Here is a 14,268-nt window from a genome sequence, read left to right as displayed (position 1 = left end):
GGTGGGAGGATGGGCGGGCGGCGTCATGACCCGAGCCATCGCCGCAGCTCACGTTACTTCTACAATAACATTCCATTGCTCGGCCACTTGTTGTTCATTTCTCTTCAGCGTTCTCGTCACCAGTGTTCATGAGCAGCTGAGAGAAAACACCATGTACAGCCGGCGTTGGCAGCTACCAAAGAGAATGTGCCATAGCGTGCCCGTTACTACGTCTTCATTCTCACCTTTCTCACCAGACGCAAGGTAGGCAATGCCTGTCAGTGTCCGGCCTCTACAAATCTTCTCCAAAGGTCTCTATCCATGAAATCCTCATCTCTGGTTATTTCTTGTAGATTTCTTCCTCTTCGTTCAGCAGCTTCTTCAACTCCCTGCATCCATCGCTTCCTAGGTCGTCCCACCGGCCTCCTGCCTAGAGGAACCCATTCCAGAAACTTCCTTGCGTATCTTGTATCTTCCATTCTTTGGACATGTCCATACCATCTCAATTTGTTCTTTTCAATTATCTTCAGTACAGATGTTATCCCTAATCTCTCTCTGGTTTCTTCATTTCTAATTCTATCAAGTCTGGTCACACCTCGGATCATTCTCAGAACTCTCATTTCTGCTGCTTGTATTTGTGAAGATGTTCTTGTTGTCAGTGTCCAAGTTTCTGACCCATATAGAAGTACTGGTCTTAGTATTGTTGTAAATATTATGGTTTTAGCTTTTGTTGGAATATTCTTATCTTTAAGTATGGGATACAATGCACTGACATTTGCATTGTACTTCTGTATTCTATTTAAAATTTCTATATTCTGTCTGTTTTCCTCGTCGAAAAGTACTCCCAGATAACAAAATTTGTCGGTCTGTTTCAGTTTAGCGTTTTCTATGTAAATATTACATTCCTCCTTTATTCTGCCAACTTTCATTATTTCTGTTTTTTGTTTGTTCATTCTCATTCCTTCCCTATTTAAGACATCATTCCATCTTGTCATGGCCTCTTGAAGATCTTGTTGGCTTCCTGTCACGACAGCGACATCGTCTGCATAGGCCAGCGTGATCTCTTTATCCTCCCTTACACACACTTCCTTCAGGCATCTGTCCATGTATATAATGAATAGCAAAGGAGAGAGCACTCCCCCTTGTCTCACTCCTGTCTTAATGCTAAACCATTCACTCTCCAGCTCTCTGTTCTTGACTCTGCTCTCCGTGTTCTTATATATACTCTTAATTACTCGTATCAGTTTAGAGTTTATGCCGTAGTCTTGATGTTGTAAGACTCTCCACAAGCAATCTCTTCTAATTCTATCAAAGGCTTTTTCCAGATCTATAAAAGCCACATATTTATCAATGCTCCACTCCCAATTCTTCTCCATTATCATCTTTAAAGTGAACACTAGATCTGTCGTGCTCCTATTGGGCCTGAAACCATACTGCCATATTCCTAGTTTCTCCTCGACACAGGTTCTTAATCTTTTCTCAACTATTCTTTCATACAATTTTCCAACATGAGATAACAGGGATATACCTCTATAATTTGCACAATCTGTTTTACTGCCTTTCTTATATATTGGACATACTATTGCTTTGTGCCAGTCATGGGGCACTTTCTCCTCTTTCCACGCATTACTGAAAATGTACCTCATCCACTCTACACATTCTTCCCCAGCAGCTTTAAATAGCTCTATAGGGAGCTCGTCGTCCCCTGGGGCTTTGCCGCTTCTCATCTTCTTTAGTGCCTCCTTCACTTCCTCTATACTGATCTCATTTGGGTTCTCTCCTTGTTCCTCCTGTATATCTAGATTCCGCTCTTCATCCACTTCCACATCCTCCACATTTAGAAGTTCTTGGAAGTATTCTCTCCATCTTTCTTCAATCTCCTGTGGTTTTGTTAGTAATTCTCCTGTTTTGTTCATTATTGCATATGTTGATTCGTTATTTCCTTTCCTATAGTTCTTAGCCATGTTATACAATAATTTTCTTGTTCCTTCTACGTGTCTCTCTAGATCTTGACCAATCTTGATCCACATGTCCTCCTTGGCTGCTCTTTTGGTTGCTTCTGCACTGTTTCGTTTATCTACGTAATCTTCTCTATCTTCAATGTTTCTTGTTTTCATCCATTTTCTGAAAGATCTTGTTTTTTCTTTGACTGCTTCCTTAACATCATAAGTCCACCATGCAGTACTTTTCTTTTTGGTTCCATATTTGATTTTAATACCAACTGTCTCCTCAGCTGCCCCATACACGGTGTTCTTGAATTTATTCCATTCTTCTTCTATGTTCATTTCTTCCAATTCCAGTTCGGTTGGTTTTCGTAATGTTACCAGTTGCCGCAGTGCTTGCTTCTTCTCTTCGTCCTTGAGGTTTTCCAGTTTGAATCTCTTTTGCTTTTTCTTGACTTTTTCCTTTGGTTTTACAATTTTTAATTTAGCCACCACCAACCTGTGGTCAGAGTCTAAGGACACAGATGGTATGGTCCTAACATCTTTAAATATGTTTTTCTTGTTGGTGAGAAACAGGTCAATCATTGACCTCTCAGTATATCCTTGTTGTGCTGCATTCCACCGATACCATGTCCATTTATGGCTCTCCTGATGTTTATAATAAGTATTCATAATGGACATGTTATTCATCACACAATAATCTATTATTCTTTCTCCCTCCTGGTTCCTTTCGCCAATGCTAAACTCTCCGATGACGTGCTCTACTCCATCTCTATTCTGTCCGACATGTCCATTCATGTCTCCCATGACAATGACATTCTCGTGATGTCTTATTGTTTCTGTCATTTCCTGTAGAGTTTCATAAAACTGCTCTTTCTCCCTCAGACTTCTGCCCTGTTGTGGAGCATATGTTTGGATAATGCTAATTTTTGTCTGTTCTATAGTTAACGTTATACCCATCACTCTCTCATTTCTGCAGTCCATACTGTCCATCCTTTCTGCCATCAGTGGTGACATCATTATAGCAACCCCATGTCTTCCATCCTCATTACCACTATATATGATCTTATAATTTTCATGTAATGTTTTTTCTCCTTTCTCTTTGATTCTAGTTTCACATAATCCAACGATTTCCAGCTTTCTTTCCTTTATCATCTCTATTATTTCCTCTTCTTTATCCTTGAATGTTGCCAAGTTTATCGTTGCAATCTTTATTGTCTTTTGTTTCCTATTTTCATGTCCAGTTCCATTCCGGTTCGTTACTCTTTGGTCAGTCCGATTCCGAGGCACGTTCTGCGTTTCTTGAGCAAAAACTGTAACACCAGTGGCTTGCTAGGCCTATCCTGGCTCTTCAGAACTGTTAATTAGTCCTTTCCTGCTGCTTATTGCCCCCAACTGGTTACAGGGAATCTCCTACTAGTCCCCGGGCAAGCCTGCAGGTTAGGGTAAGCCGCGACACTTCTTCAAAGTTACACAGTTCCTTGTTCATGTGGAGTAGGCCCATGAACCGTCGCGGCCCATGAACCGTCGCGGACTTCATCTCAAAGCTAATTTTGAAGGATGTTTTTTCATTAATACAGAACCTCAGTTAACGTAATCTGTCCTTCGCAGAACTATATTTCTCTTCATCACCCTATTCTCTTCCCTGAACTATTGCTAAAGTACTTTTTTCTTTTTTTTTATTATTACAGACTTCTTACGAACAAGACGCCTGTAACCTCCTAACATTTCCTTGCCTCCACATCAACCAGTGTGGCTGTCGCTGGCATACTATCATTCCTCGCCATACCATTCACATTTAACTACTACACACCATTTTCAACCTTGTAATTTCTCGGCGCAAGGGACTGTTCTTGCCTAGCCCCGTCCCTTACCTTTCGCTCTTCGGTTATTGCTTTCACCCGGCGTCGTGATTACTCGTCATGCTGTTTTATCATCTCTGATTACATCTGATAGGGTCGTGTAAAATACAGAAGAAGGTAGGGAAGGTGCAGGCGATGAACATGTTGCCTGTGAATAACAATGAGCTGATTGACAGGTATAGCATCGCCGGCTGTTAAATCTCGTGAACAATCTCGACACCTGATATGAGCACATTCTCGACCGCTAGACCCTGACATTATCGATGCACCTCAGGACGTTCCTCGCTCATCCTATGGCCGCTTAGGGCTAAATGGGCACTAAAATAGCAAAAAACCTTCCTTTTAAAGTATAGCGTGTCTCTTAATACTTTGTTTCTGGCGGTCAGGTGCACGTTTACTAACTTCGTGATGCTGCTGGGGTCTCGTAGGGATACGTGGGTGTGGTGCTACCAAGGCGACGACAACACAGGGCACACACACGAACGGGCCCTCCTTCAGGCACTGTCTGCAGCAGCTGAAAGAATGTTGTTTTTTATGCTGGCTGTGTGTGTGTGTGTGTGTGTGTGTGTGTGTGTGTGTGTGTGTGTGTGTGTGTGTGTGTGTGTGTGTGTGTGTGTATGTGTGTGTGTGTGTGTGTGTGTGTGTGTGTGTGTGTGTGATCTCGTCTCGTCTCGCCTCGTCTCATCCCCCCCCCCTCTCTCTCTCTCTCTCTCTCTCTCTCTCTCTCTCTCTCTCTCTCTCTCTCTCTCTCTCTCTCTCTCTCCGCAAACGTACTCATATTATCCTAATTCATAGGAAATGATAGCTTGAGAAAAAAAAAAACACACACACACACACATTAGTCAAGTGAGTAAATAACCACTCAGACACGCACGCACGTAAATGGGTCTAAACGATTACACTGATGACAAATTAAATGTGCAGCATCCGTGATAAAGGCATTAGTGTTCTGCTGTATCTAAGACAGTGAGCAGCTTCTCGTGTAGCCTTGCCTAGTGAGACCCTCCTTCAAGAACGTCGTATGTGTGTGTGTGTGTGTGTGTGTGTGTGTGTGTGTGTACGCACATATGTCTTAGTTCCTGAAATATCCATGACTTCGAACCCTAGGAATTTTTGTACTCCAATTAATTGTTTTTCGTCACGCTCTCCCCTCACTGAATTCATGATACTAATTTCTTACCTTCCGTCCATTTGGGTACACTCCGCAAGACTGTTTTTTGTGTCAGGAAGAGTTATGATACTACCCTGCCCAGGTTCAGAAATATGCCTTTTGGAGGTGATGCAGGTGGAGGTGAAGGACCGGGCAGCGGTGAGAGGAGCTACTGTGTCTGGGTGCTGAGGGGAGTAATGAGAGAGAGAGAGAGAGAGAGAGAGAGAGAGAGAGAGAGAGAGAGAGAGAGAGAGAGAGAGAGAGAGAGAGAGAGAGAGAGAGAGATTTTTGTGAAATCTAATAGTGCGTAATATATTTTGGAAAAGGTTCATGGACTCGGTAAGCAAAATACCTTATCCATTTGTATGAAGAAGAAAAGTATTACATATCATTGTGCCCTATCATTCTTAACCAAAAAGTTGTAGTGAATTTTCTTTTTCCGAACTTAATGTGCTTACTTCTTATGTTTTCATGCTTTACCTAACATTATTATCTCTTTCCCAGTTTATTCCTCCTTGGTTCTCATTCAAGCACATTTTGTTTTATATGAATGCATATACAGCTGCTTCGAAGTTCCCCCGGCAGCAGTCCGCATTAGCATAGTGTATCTTAATTTGAACATCCAAGTACTGTCAAGGAAACTACGACGCAGCGCCAGAGAGACTTGAGACTTAGATGGAGCCCAAATACTCCGTGTTGTGACCGTCCAGTGATCCTCCAGTGTCAGAGGATTGGATGGCAAAACAGACACTCAATTCGAATGGGGTTTTTATGAAGCAGTAACGTGAACCTGACCTGGTAGGCACATTAAAGTTGGAAGCGGGCAAAAAGAACGACGAGAGATTTCAACTCCGTGAAGAAATTATCGATACGCATACAGCGAGGTGAGACATACGTGAGGGAAGGAATTCTGGCCAGGTTTTTCACAGTACTGTATAAGATGTCTTTGTGTTTTCTTTGTGAGGTGTTCAGCTGGAGGATAAACTTTTGTACTCATGTAAGAGAGCGTGTACACAGTGTGTCCTTTAACAACACGTACTCGTATGCTTGATGAGCGAGGTGTATCACTACAAGTAAAGCGCCTCACACCTAATGAGCGAACATCAAAACCTTACTGCCATCAAGACTCTTCTCAGTATTCTTATTATCTGGCTGAAATACAGTTCATGAGGCAGCAAACTCTAATCACATTTTACTTTCGCTTTGTTCACCTTTGGTAACACCAAAGGATGGTGTGGTAAGCCTGTGACAAGATCGTTGGTATACTCCCAGCCGGTGGCGTAAAACAATTTCCATTAGGGCTGGGACTAATTGAGCTACGCCCACGTTATTAAAACGAGAATAATTAAAAGCCCACGTAAATCAGTAATCATGATCAGAAGTCCTGAAAATGTTAACCCGGAAGGAGTAACAGTGAAACATTTAGAGACGCACGAAGGAGAACAGGAAAAGTGTATGGAGTGTGGTGTTCCTTGGGGCTAACGTGCTGCCTTGACCACGCCTCCCCCTTCCCTTATCTACACTATCCCCCTTCTCTGCCCAGGCTTCCATCTCTCTCTCTCTCTCTCTCTCTCTCTCTCTCTCTCTCTCTCTCTCTCTCTCTCTCTCTCTCTCTCTCTCTCTCTCTCTCTCTCTCTCTCTCTCTCTCTCTCTCTCTCTCTCTCTCTCTCTCTCTCTCTCTCTCTCTCTCTCTCTCTCTCTCTCTCTCTCTCCTGATAAAAACAATAATTCAAGTTAATGGTCACAAATATTAATTGAAAATGTGCGTTTATTTGTGCCAAAGTGCCTGTGTTTGTCATGTGACGTACATTGTTAAGTTCGCTCCAGCTGATTTGCTGCGGCTTAGCATTTTTGTCATTTGGTTTCGTAACCTTCTCCGAGATAGTCAGGTGTCAATCAAGGCAAGCACCTCTAGGTAGATCTGCATGATATGCCACACTCCTAGCTTACTGAATTTCTAATGAGGAGGTATTGGCTATAATAGAGAGAGAGAGAGAGAGAGAGAGAGAGAGAGAGAGAGAGAGAGAGAGAGAGAGAGAGAGAGAGAGAGAGAGAGAGAGAGAGAGTTCAGATAGACTACTTGTACCCTCGTTTTGGAAATTTGTAAATAGCCTCAAGGAGCAAGGCAGTGTGAAGCATTACATTCATTATGCTGTGACTGAAGACTCTTAAAAGGAAAGAAAAAGAGTAACTCATGCACTTTACATGAGTTTCAAGTCGGTTATTTTATCCGAATGTAATTTTTGCATTGTCCAAACCAGTCCAGTCACACGTGGGCTTGTTGTACCAGGCCAACACTGGAGTCTTTCCTCGGGATTGCTTTGAAATTGCTGTCTGGACATGAACACGTATTTCTGTTTCCGCGCGTTGTCTCCCATACCGTGCAATCTGTTTTTGTTCTTTTACTTTTTGTTTGCATTTAAGATAAAGAGGCGGGGATAAGAGGAATGACAGCCTTGTGCAAGTAGAGTACACGTGTTGTCTTGCCGTGGTTAGTACTTAGTGGTGTTACTGTCTCTGTGGGACATTTTACCGATGGATCTTGTTACCACAAAAACTTTAAGTCGTACTCGAATTTTTTTTTTCTCTCTTCATTTATTGTGAAGCAATAATACATTCGGGTTACCCTTGACCAACATCCCTTCCTCATCAAAAGAATTACAACCGCTGTATATGTTGGGTTCTTCTTGTGTGTATGCTGAGACGCGCCGACTGCGCTGCTCCTGGGGGAGACTTTCTGAACGACATTCTGCATCTAATTCTGCAGTGTCGTTTCGAAGCTCCTATTTTTTGTATATTTTCATAGATATAATTAACTGATATTCACTGGTGATAACCAATGCATCTGTCTATTGCTTGAGTGATAATGAGTTATTCCAGTTTACAGATCTACCACTCACCAAGTCAAAGAACTTATATCCAAACTCCACATAACTATATTCTGTAGACAGCATTTCACCATTACCAGACTACATCCATCTTTGTACTAATTCCTTGCACATACAGGCAAGATTCATAATGCCATCACAAATGGTCGTAGACAAGACACGCGTCACGGGAACTCAGCAGCGATGGGGTGCTTTGTTACAGCTTGCGAGAGCAGGACATTCCATATTTACGAGTATTTGTTGATATAAGGAAATAAACAACAATATAAGTAAAGGGCACATGGTGGAGGTCAACTTGTTGACTGAAGCTTAAAACAACTTTCACCGAACAACTGAGCTGCCTCTTGGTCACGGCTTAAATTTGCTCCAACCAATTGTTTCCTTGTGCTTTAAATAAATGTGATTCTCATCTTATTCTTTCTGAGAGGGATGGAGATCTGGAAAGAAAGGTAGCGTAAGATTTGATCACGTAGTATCTGCGCAGGCACATTACTTGCCACTTAGAGAGAGAGAGAGAGAGAGAGAGAGAGAGAGAGAGAGAGAGAGAGAGAGAGAGAGAGAGAGAGAGAGAGAGAGAGAGAGAGAGAGATTAAAACGGACGGAATGAAGTATAGTATCATAAATTTATTAATTCATGATCAGTAAAAAATGAAACACACACACACACACACACACACACACACACACACACACACACACACACACACACACACACACACACAATGGGAGAAAAACTTAAGTTATCGCTTATAGATTAAGGATTAAGGCAGAATGTGTCCATTCCCCGCCTTTCTCTCTCTCTCTCTCTCATATTGTCGCAGCACTACGCAATATCATGTAATCAGTCAACTAAGCGTGTTTTGCTTTCGTGTCGCAGAGTGCAAAACAGTGATCAGTGAGGGCGTGGACGTGCAGCTCACCGCTAGCTGCCACAAGCCTTGGCGCCGCAGCAAATCGTGCCAGCCCAGGGAGGACGCGGCGCCTAACTCCCATCGCGCTTGGTGTGCTCGCAGGAAGGATGGTAAGTAAAGACACTTGCTAAGCTCTCTGCGGGAAGGTAATCATGAACTTAGCACGGGATTCTGAAGGCTGTAGATGAATTTCACACACACACACACACACACACACACACACACACACTGTAGAAACAAAGAAAAGAGAAAAACGCATCTCATCCTCAAAGAAGTAACAATGATGTGACTCAGTAACCAAAATTAATAGGAAGCTTTTAAGAGACTAGACAAATTTATGGATAGGAATGATAGGTGCACTTACTTACTGTAGGTATGCTTTGTGTGAGGACTGCCAAGTGTGTGCCTCCTGGCTTCTTGCTGTTTCCCTTGTGTTCTTGCTTGTATCTTACTATGTTCTTTTATTCTTACCTACCTTATCAACAACCTTTCTCCCAAATCCCGTGGGCTGTAACCCTTGCCAGCATTCTCAACTATAATCGAGACTTAATCTGCTCTCTCCATCCCTTGCAAAACACCAGTGACTTCAGTGGGACTTGGGACCGCCACACTTGATGACCGGTGTGGTGACGCGAGGCCGAGGGGACACGGACCGCAAACATTGGGTGAAGGCCTACACATTCACCCATTGCAACGACTCCAAGGTTTGGTTCACCTACAAAGACGGCAACCACCTCGATACTAAGGTGAGCGACAAGGTAAGCCAGGGAGAGCGTCTTGCACTGATGGTAGGAACTGTGGTGGCACCTTGTACTGTTGTGATGGAGGGAGTGTAGCTTGGTAGCGCAATGACAGTGTATCTAAGCATTTAGTGCCAGTCAAGCTTTATGTACTTAACTGTGGAACTGTGGTATCACCTTCTGCTGGTGGAAGGAGTGCGGCTGGGTAATGCAAGAGTATCTAACCCATGTGCATCCAGTGAAGCTTTGTGTGCTAATAACAGAAACTTGTTGTACCGCTTGTTGGTAGAGGGAATATTGCCTTCTGATGCCAATGTGTCTGAATATACTGGCTGAAGCAGCTGGTCTCATGCGGTTAGAGGAAGTGTTACCCTTTTTGACCTTGTGAATTGTGCTAATTGAAAGAGCTGACTGTACACAGGTCTTCAGTGTTTGTGATTCTAGTATCAGTTGAGATACGAGTATATGGCTGATCTTAAACGGTTGATAGGAGCTTAACCTTTTCCTTGAGAAGTGAGAGTAGTCATCCAAGGGTACCTGTGCAAGGCGTGTGGCTTTGTCTTTTTTTTTTTTTTATGTAGAAAGGACACTGACCAAGGGCAACAAAAATCCAATAAAAAAAAAATGCCCACTGAAATGCCAGTCCCATAAAAGGGTCAAAGCAGTGGTCAAAAACTGATAGCTTAAAATAGCTTAAAACAACACTCAAATGGTCCCTTAACCCTCGCACTCTCACTAACCCTAACGTGAGTGAAGTCAAATTTGCCTTAGCGTTAAACACTCACTCAACCACCCGCTCCCTTACTTTCACAGTTGGCAGCCCTTGAAAGGTTGTGTGGTCGCTCTGTTTATGTATGCGCATAGAGTGGCATTTCTGAAAGTTTGGTTGTGTTCGGATATGTCAACTTGTTCATTTTTTATTGTTTATTGCGGAGAATTTTCAGCTAATTTTTCATCAAAACATATATACTAGCATAAAATATGTGATATAGTATCATGTACACATAAAATAGTAGGTTGTTTGAATATTATACGAACATGTTACATAGCCAAGTCGCAGTGACAAATCGAACATCTCCCAACCCGCTGCAGATGAATGAACTTTATGTTCTCTTGCAAAAATGTTGCGAAGTGAACGAATGCAGCACATGGGAGAAGAGGAGAGGATACTTCTATTAGACTTAATCAATGAAAGAAGAGGTGTTCTCCTCAGCAAAGCCACCAACCGTGACCAACGCCCGCATTATACCGGTCAAGGCAAGAGTATGGGAGGAGATCACGAACTCTCTTGCTGCCAGTGGTCTGGGGCCGCAGAGGACTGTAAAACAGATTAAGAAGATTTAGGAAAACATGAGATCAAGGTTAGTATGTTGGTTTTAAAATGTCGTTTGGTAATTAGCAAGTTTACTTTTCCACACTCCTACGGTAGAAAGTAATTATGAGATGAAAAATTAGTTAAATGTCAGTGTTATCAGGTTAAATTAATGTTACTGTTAGTTACCACTTACCGGTAAAGAGGATTTCTGTTGGGTAATTGGTACATAATAATAATTGTTCTTGTTGTAGTTTATTAATGAGTACCTTTGTAAAACATTAAGAATTTTACAATCTACCCATCTAAGATTGTTTCTAAGAAGGACAGGGTTTAGAAGTCAAGGGAAATGTGTGTGGTAAAAAAGTCAACCTACTGTTCTGTAGACAGGTAAAAGTCACCATTAAAAATAATATAATGTCACTCCACTTTCTCCATCTCAATTGAATCCTCCAGTTGCTTCCTTATCTCAACTACCCTCTCCTGACAGACAGAATATTAAGTCTCTAATTGCCTTTACCCTAGTACTTTGCATGAATGATTTAAAGTTTTCTTAGAAATATGCATTTGATTATTTTGTGAAACTATAGTATTAGCACCTCTCCAAACACTAAGAGAACCATGCAAGGAGCTAGAGTACCCAATATATAATTATAATATAACATGTCTGTGATGTTGTGAGGGTGGACAGCTCTTGTGAGGTTACATAACATTGAATTAAGTTAGGCTTGATTAAGTTTGGTTAGGTTGGTCTGTGAGTGTTACCTAATCTAATTTAAACTTAAGTAACCTAACCTAACCTCACATAAGCCATATAGGACAGGATAAGTTTGGTTAGGTTACTTTATTTTAGTTTAGATTAGGTTATATCAGATTGAATTAGGTTAGGTTTGTCTGTGACTTATTTACCTAACATAATCTAACCAAACCTAACCTAGCCTAGCCTAGCCTAACCTAACCTAACCTAACCTAATCTAATCAAACCTATCCCATCCTATCCAAAGCTGACCAAACCTCACAACAAGTGCTCCCCACTTTAAAACATCACAGACAATGCTGACCAGTAATGTTTCTATAATCTTTCATTGTTTTTTAATGATTAGAGAGGAAGTGTTATTCTATAGTTTTATCCTGAAATTTATTAGTTCTTACCATTCTTCATAAGAACAACAGCAATTAGGCTACAATATTTCTTTAATTTTTGTTTATGTAGCTTTTATAGATGATAATTTATTAATATGAAATTATGGTATGGTATCTTTCTTGTACTGTGCAGTGCAGGAAAAATAAATGAAAATATGTAACTTTTTTATGCCTAATGATGTGAAATAATTTCAGGGCCAAGAAGTTTGTTAGTGACCAGAGGAAAAAACTGTGTTGAACAGGAGGTGGTCCTCTAAGTCCAGTTGTCAAGCCAGACCCTGTATTGGAGAAAATCCTTGCTCTCATCGCAGACGAGCTAGAACCGGACCCAAACCACAGTGACAGTGACATGGCCAACAGGTTGGTTCCATTAAGTAATAAATTTTCTGTTTTACATATCACATTTCTGTTCTTAAATGTGATATTGAGTTCTAGTATATTCAGACTTGCAAATATTTCTGATGCCATCCTTATTTTTGCAAATTATTCATCACTTTGGAGCAGTGGTTCCAATAATTTTCTTGTTCTTAACCCAGTTTTCATCTATACTTGATTAATATCATGGGACTCTTTGGTTTGGCTTAATCCAGCAAAATATTTCACCACATGGTCATGCAGCATACTCAGACGACTCTAAACTGTTTTGTAGCATAGAGACCAACTATTCTGTAGACAAAATTGGTGTTTTCATGTAAACTTGCCTTAAGAGCTTCCTTGAAAAAATGGTGTGCATGCACAGAAAATACCCTGATATGACGGACCTACTTTGGTTTACATGGAATCTGTCTGACAGAAGACCCACCCAGACTTGACAAATTCCAGATAAAGCAGAAATTTCTGGCTTGTAATAGATCTGTCAAGGCCTTAGAAAATCTGTATTGACCAGAAACCAATTTAAGTTCATCTTGCTTAGAGAGGGTTGAACATTATTATGTACCTTGTAACTATATTACTCGTTCAATGGAAGAGGCAATCCATTCATATACTTAAACACTATACTGTAAACAACCATACTGTTACTTTCATTAATGTTATTTGTTTGTTCACAGATGTCACTGTCGTTGTTATTAATGAGAAGGGAGAGCAGTTGGATGAGCCGATGGCCATGACTGAACAGCCATCCACAGCACGCTCAGTGCCTATTTCGCTCATGCCTGCCAGAGGAAATGATAGTGCACCTGCTGCTTGCACCTCTTTTGTTGAGTCATCGGGAACTGCAGCTTTGCTCTACAGTCCTGCCATCCACCGCACACCTCTTTCTTTAACTTCTAAGGATGTTCATGGAACTGTAGTGTCATCCTCAAGCTCCTCCAACCACTGTACACCACTTCCTTCAACCTCTGTTGATGTACAGTAGCTTCAATTTGCAACAGTAGCTTCAATTTGTAGCACACCTCTTCCTTCCACCTCTGTTTTGGCATCGGTACCAGTTACCTTTCCAAGTGAATTGTCACCAATACAGTCTTCCAGTGCGAGAGGAAAAGTGAGTGGGAAAAAGTTTAAAGCAAAGAAAAGGCAAGTGGAAGACAGTGTTGGCAGAGAGTCCTATGAAATGTTGTCAAAGTTTCAAAAGGAAGAACATGAAATAGTGATGCAAATTCATAAACAAAACTTAGAAAATAAAAAGATTGAAGGGGACTGTTTATGCCAAGCAATGAAAATTATGTCTTCTATACATTCAAGAGTTGGAGACACACTGGAAGATGTGCGTGCAGATGCAGGTGCATTTGTAGATTTCTTGGACAATTCTAGAAATGATCAGGCATAAATTTGTTTTGCGGTGTTGCTGTAAGATCAAGATCCAAAGTTTCTTTACTCACCCAGTTTAGTACAAACACTTATATATATATATATATATATATATATATATATATATATATATATATATATATATATATATATATATATATATATATATATATATATATAGTAATCTCAGTGCTTTGTTTGAGAGGTATCATCATTATATTTTTTTGAAATACTACATGGATTCATGTACTCATGTGATATAGGACTGATTTATTATATAATTACTATATAAGGGCAATGGCCATTAATAACTAGTCTCCTTTTTTACACCCACAATTTAGTACAAACACTTAGATAATCTCTGTGCTTCATTAGTGATGTGATCATTAAAGCATTTTTTCAATAAGACATATTCATGTGATATATGACTGTGATTTATAAATAGAGGTAAAGATCATTAAAATCTTGTTTTTTTCTCAATATGTATATTTATTTACATTGGATAATAAATTACTATACAGTTAAACACTGAAGTTTTATTACTACACACACACACACACAACACACACACACACACACACACTAAAACTA

At 40.7% G+C, this 14,268-nt stretch overlaps 1 long non-coding RNA gene across 4 annotated transcripts; it reads left to right on the top strand.

Annotated features, from left to right (window-relative positions):
* LOC135113823 (uncharacterized) lies at nt 1-13,759 on the top strand. 4 transcript variants are annotated; one of them, XR_010275083.1, is made up of 6 exons: nt 1-243; nt 8,700-8,843; nt 9,315-9,491; nt 10,566-10,834; nt 12,124-12,288; nt 12,978-13,759. It is a non-coding gene; the product is annotated as an uncharacterized LOC135113823 (long non-coding RNA). The 4 variants fall into 4 exon arrangements; XR_010275081.1 differs by lacking the exon at nt 1-243 and adding an exon at nt 5,751-5,818 and having other exon boundaries at nt 9,315-9,479; XR_010275080.1 differs by lacking the exon at nt 1-243 and adding an exon at nt 5,751-5,818.
* Nucleotides 13,760-14,268: the final 509 nt, after the last annotated feature.

Source organism: Scylla paramamosain, chromosome 26 (genome assembly GCF_035594125.1).
Source record: "Scylla paramamosain isolate STU-SP2022 chromosome 26, ASM3559412v1, whole genome shotgun sequence".
Classification (NCBI taxonomy): domain Eukaryota; kingdom Metazoa; phylum Arthropoda; class Malacostraca; order Decapoda; family Portunidae; genus Scylla; species Scylla paramamosain.
The sequence above is the reverse complement of the archived record's forward strand: the minus strand, read 5'-3'. Positions and strand labels throughout refer to the sequence as shown.